Source organism: Chrysemys picta, chromosome 25 (genome assembly GCF_011386835.1).
Source record: "Chrysemys picta bellii isolate R12L10 chromosome 25, ASM1138683v2, whole genome shotgun sequence".
In the NCBI taxonomy this organism is placed as follows: domain Eukaryota; kingdom Metazoa; phylum Chordata; order Testudines; family Emydidae; genus Chrysemys; species Chrysemys picta.
In genome coordinates, this window is record NC_088815.1 from 14,385,040 (window position 1) to 14,391,191 (window position 6,152).

A 6,152-nucleotide genomic window follows, 5' to 3' on the forward strand; every position below is an offset into this window, starting at 1 on the left:
TTTACACAGAGGCTTGGTCTACAGACCAATCGTAAAACTCACCAGCTTCTGCTCCAACTGCAAGGCATGTTTCTTCTGTCTTCCCCAACATAAACAAAGAGCAGCACATACGTGGGAAAAAAACCACAAACCTTCCCAAAACAAAACACTTTACTGAACACAATTGTTCCCCATGGAGAGAGGATGAGAGAACAAACCACATGTGACAGATATTAGTCATGTTGCTTGATGTGTTACTGGAAGTCACTCAGATACTACAGAGTTGAGGGCAGTAGAAGAACCTATGTAGTAGAACAGACAGCACTGTTAAGCTGAAAAATGAGTTCTGACGGGATGGATAAAGGAGATCCTTTGCATTTGTCAAGGCGAGAGAAATCTTGGCCTGCTCAAATCCATTCAGAAGGTTGCTGCAAAGATCATTTTCAAAGTCTGTCACTTTGACCATGTCACCCCATCTCTCCACCATATCAGATGTAAGCTGCTTGTATTCACTCTCAAGGCTCTTCATGCCCTATCCCTACCCAACCTATCGTGTCTCATTCACTACTGAGAGGTTGACACCTCCAATCAGCCCACGATCCCAGCCTCCATTGCCCATTTGTTGTATTTTCAAACAAGCATCTTCGTGTTTTCTCTCATGCTGTCCCTCACTCTTAGGAGAAGCTCCCTGCAAATATCTGCAAAACTGTCATTATCCTTCAGATCCCTTCATACAACTCCTTTGCGATGATGCCTACAAAAAAACTGCAGTTAGGAAGCACTCAAGTTGCTGAGTTCGTATTGGGCCAGTTGTGCCCCAGCAATGGAAATCACGTTCAGTTTGTTTTTGGTTCTAGGGGATCAAGAGCCTAATGATCATAGCATTGTACTCAAAAAGGCCTCCATGTTATACCTATCTAAGGAAGAGAGAAGCATTGCAAAGATGTCTAGTGCTCTTATTCTCTAGAGTGAAAAGCTCAAAAGAAAGGACATTCTACTTGCAGCTTTTGTGAACATCAATCTCTCTCTCTCATATATATATATATATGGAGATAACCTATCTCACAGAACTGGAAGGGACCTTGAAAGGTCATCAAGTCCAGTCCCCTGCCTTCACTAGCAGGACCAAGTACTGTTCCTGACAGTTTTTTTTTCCTTTCCAGACAGGCTAAATGAGGGAGCGGGTTTGTGTATTTACTTAGGCTCCTAACTTCCACTGTGAAAGTTAGGAGCCTTAATACCTTTGTGGATCTGGGCCTAAGTGCCCACTGGAAAAGAGGGGTGGAGTTGTGAGCAAAGACTCTGTCTCTTGTTTGCTTCCTGCTGTGTTCAGGGAAACAGGTCTTTGATGTAATCCTGTTTATTTACAAATACCTGACTCCATAACTGATTTCCCCTCACGAGTGGAACCACCTGCAAGACCCTGATTTTTTGGCTAACCGTTTGGGTCAAAAGGAGTGAGAGTATCTTTCACCTTGCACCATGGGGGGCATATAAGCAGAATCTACCTCCCAGAAGAAGATAACCAAAAATACTGCCATCTTATCAGCATTTCCCTGGAATTTCCACAGAGATCTAGACTTATTTATAACAGACATGTTCCTTTCCTAAGGCTCGGGCATCATTTCTTTGATTTTCTGTCCATCACTTTGGAGATCTTTTGTTCCACCAGAAGCAACTGGAACTAATAGCCCTGGGACAAAACAAAAACAAAAAAGTGAAGCAGACAAGTGGACGTGAGGGTGAAAGGGCAGCTCCACATCCAATTGTTAGGACAAGCAATGGCCTCTGTAGAAATGGGGAATCTGTTATGAGTGACAGACATCTACCTAGTGCTAATGGTCTCTGGAAGGATCTAGACTCTTCATCATTACCCCAAAAATGAGAATGGTCAGAAGCAGCCTCCTCCACTTCAAAAGGGCCCTATTTGATAAATGTACTCTGATCAAAAAAACATCATGACAAAGTGAATGCAGTCCCCATCACACAAAAGGGAAAGAACAGGGAAAATGAGCAAACTCCTTCATGGAATTTCCTTTCTTGGCCACACGGGTAGAGGCTACAACTCTTCACATTCAAGTGTGCCCCTTAACAACAATGGGGAATCATTCTGTATTTCTAGGATTCTGGTAAACTGCCTGAACAATCCTTTTCACTTAGGGAAATATGCACTTGAGCAAGCATCTAAATATGCTACAGAAAGCAGAGCCTCCCAGAAAGTGTGTCTAGTGGTGAAAATGGGGGAGGATATCTGGATTCCTGAGTTCATTTTCCACCTCTACTATTGATTTTCATTGTGACTTAGGGCAAATCTCAACCTCTCTCTGAACGTGACTCAGTTTACACATCTGGAAAATGATATAGTACATTACCTCCTTCAGAAACAGCTGCACTTTGTGATCCTTAAAGTGCAGAGTAAACTCCACCCTGACAAAAAGGTTCTATAGCGCCGTAGTTCTCAACTAAGGATACATGTACTCCCTGGGGGTACACAGAGGTCTTCCAGTGGGTAAATCAACTCATCTAAATATTTGCCTAGTTTTGCAACAGGCTACATAAAACGCTCTAGAGAAGTCGGTACAAACTAAAATTTTATACAATGATTTATTTATACTGCTATCTATACTATACATGAAATGCAAGTACAATATTTTTATTCAGATTTATTTTATAATTATATGGTAAAAATGAGAAAGTAAGCCATTTTTCACTAATAGTGTGCAGTGACACTTTCGTATTTCTATGTCTGACTTTGTAAGCAAGTAGTTCGTAAGTGAGGTGAAAGTTGGGGGTATGCAAGACAAATCAGACTCCTGAAATGGATGAAGTAGTCTAGAAAGGTTGAGAGCCATTGCTATAGAGGAAGTGGGGCCCAATGGCTAGAGCACTGGACTGGGAGTCAGGATACCAGTGTTCTATTCCCAGCTCTCCTGCTTGGTAATCTTATGCAAGTCACTTCACCTCTCTGTGCCTCAGTTTCTTCCTCTGAGAAATGGAGAAAATGACTTGCCTCCTCTGTAAAGTGCTTTGAGATCTATTGATGAAAAGCAATAAGAGCAAGGTATTATTACTAACCTCAGCAGTAAATATCCAAAGCAAAAAGGCACCAAACTAACCCTAAGTTATAGCTTAAATAATTTGCAGATGAGAGATAACACCTCATTTAGAAATGGCCTTATTTGCCAAGAGCAAAATACATCCACTTAGAAGTATACATTGCAGTCCCACACATGGAGGACAACTGTACGCTTTTCCCTTGTAAATTTATTTAGCGCCTTCCATAACAGTGCTTAGAAATTATCCATGATCAGTCTTGTGTGTATAGAAAATGTCACTTACAACCTTTCCTTGGGTGCCAATAGAAGAAAAATTAAATTAAAGTTTTAAAATGCAAGTGACTTTAGTGTACTGGGACATCATTATTCCTTCCGCGCATCCCCATTGTACGTGCGCTCGAGGTGTATGCTGAGTGGTACATACCACCCTTCAGTGCTCTGGTTCCTCCCGGCATTACCACTGATACATCATAGGTCTCTACGAATAGCTCGATAGAGCTCCATAGCATTCAAGGGTCTGTTCATAAGTGCTGATGCATACTCTGTAGTGACTTTGGTGCTCAGGAAGCAATTAAAGCTGGTAATCATACACTGGCAAGGCTGGCACTGTTGGGAACCTGAAAGATGTATTCATTCTAAGGCCCACAGCAACACCTGCTGGCTGTGGGTGGACTGCAAGATGAGGCAAGATGATTTGTGATAGATCAGACTGCAACTGTCAGTATTACATCGTGACTCACCCCCCACTTCCTCCTTGTATCTAGGTCAGGGGTTTTCAAACATTTTCATACTATGGACCACACCTCTTACCAGATGGGCCATGAGACAATCTTCTCTCCAAGAGCTTTGAAAGGGATATTAACCCTTGGCACTCCAGGCCATGAGCCAACCTGTAATTAAGGGAGGTTAAAAGGAAATTCTTGGGGTGGGGGACAAAGGGAGAAGAGGTGTTATTGCATCACTGCCTTCTGTAGGGTTTCTTCCACCTTCTCAAGCATCTGGCATGGCCCCCAGCAGATACAGGACAAGGAGGACTATTGGTCTGATGCTATCTGTCAAGTCCTCTATTCCCATAGACTATCCTTCCATTCTGTGAGTCTAAGGGTAAGGACCCTGTGGCAACTGTAATAATTATTTACATGGAAGAGCATTCAGAAAGCGTTTCAATGTGCCCCCGAAAGGCCCACAGACAAATTTCAGGAGCTCCTATCTTTAGACATCCGTATGAGCTTGTTAATGCAGCATGGTGTAGGTCAAGTTTATAATCACTATTTTATTTTCTTCAGTTACAAGGGAAATGATAGGAACTGGGTTTTGTTTTAAAAGAGGTTTTTATTTTTATACATTGAAACTAGACTTTCACCAGCTAATTTACACACACTAACAAGGTTCTTTCTGGGAGTAGATGCATCTTGAGATCAGATAATTCAGGTGCTTGTTTCAAAGAAAGAGGAACAATTAATACTAAGCTTTTATCTAGTGCTTTTCATCCATAGATCTCCATGTTTAACAGAGACATAAGTATTTTCCCCATTTTACTGAGGCAGGAAGGTGAAGTGACTTACCCAGGGTCACAAAAGAAGTCAGAAGAGCTAGTAATAGACCCCAGGGTTTCTAGTCCCGTGTCCTAGCCAGCAGAGCATCTACATCACCAAATGGCATCTTTGACCAGATTCTACCTGTGATCAGGAAAACTATTTACTCATCTTCCTTTACCTGTACCCCATTCTATATGAAGTTTAATAACCCACACTGACCTCTCTACAACACAGTCTTTTGCTAAAGATACCTTGAAAATGGGCAATTCTTCCTAATATAGCTTTACAGCCGATTTTTCACTTTCAAGAGCTCAACTATCGTTCTCAAATGATTAACAGTTTAATAGCAGTAATTCACTTACAACTAGTTGTTACTCTAGTTAATGACTGTTTTCTTACAGACTTAAGAGCCTCTGGCTTCACCTCAGGCTATTCAGAACCTTATAGTTATCTACGGAGGATGGCAGATCCTTCTGAAGTTCTACTTTAACCCACATTTATTTGGGTTCTCCAACTTGTGCTATTTCATTTGTGTTGGCATCAGAGTTTAAAGTAGTCTTTAGCACAAGAAGTGTTACACCATCTAGTGCAGTTTATTTAAAGAAAGGTGTAGAGTCCTTTGCTACCCTGCTTTATCAGAACTTTGCTCAGCCTAACAGTAAGAGGCTGTGACCTCTGGAGCCTAAAGGCATGTGCTCTAGTAGAGCTCTCATTCAGCTCTGTTTAAGACTGTTCGGTCCATTTTACTTTAATAACGCGACATTCTGCATGTCAAAGGTTAAGTGTAAAAAGCTAATATGGGAAGGTAAGCTGCCTAATCCTAACCAAAGAAATGACCCACAGCAATTGAAGAGAGTGCCTGGCTGCCCTATTAATGAAGTTATATCAGCACATGACAGGCCTCTGTGCAGCTCCTGGTGAACAGGCTGCAGTAACACAAACAGAATTTGCCTGCATGTAAACTGGGATGTGTTAGGCAAACATCTAACTACGGATAACTACCCCTTGCAGCTCATCCACATGGACACTAATGATACTGCCAGGTACGATCCTGAGCAGATCTGTAGTGATAACAGGGGTCTGGGAGTGATTGTGAAGGACTCAGGGACACAGACTGTGTTCTCATCCATCCTCCCAGGATTCCCTTAGTCTCCTTGCTTCAGATGAATGGACAGAGTGAAAGGGGACAGCCCAAAAACACATTGGGCAGTCCACCTCGCCTACAACACACTGAAACCTTGTATTATACAATCAAGGAAAGCATAGCCAGGTTAGGAGAACCTTGTTAGCTTAGGCATCACCCAGGTTAACAGGCCCTAGAGTTGCATTCATAATAAAGTTTTGTACCCAATTTTGAGCAGCTGCACCAGTGCTACTGTGTAAATGCCAGCATAGACCAGGCTCAGGCATTTTTAGCATCCTGTCATGAAACCCCAGGTTCACACCCTGAGACAGGAACCCTCAACAGCAGCAAAATGAGGGGCAGCATCACATTGAGCAGCCCTCCATCTCCATGCATAGCGCTGCTCTGGTCCTGCTCCCTGCATGCTGCCACATCACCTCTTTGCATGTACGGGGC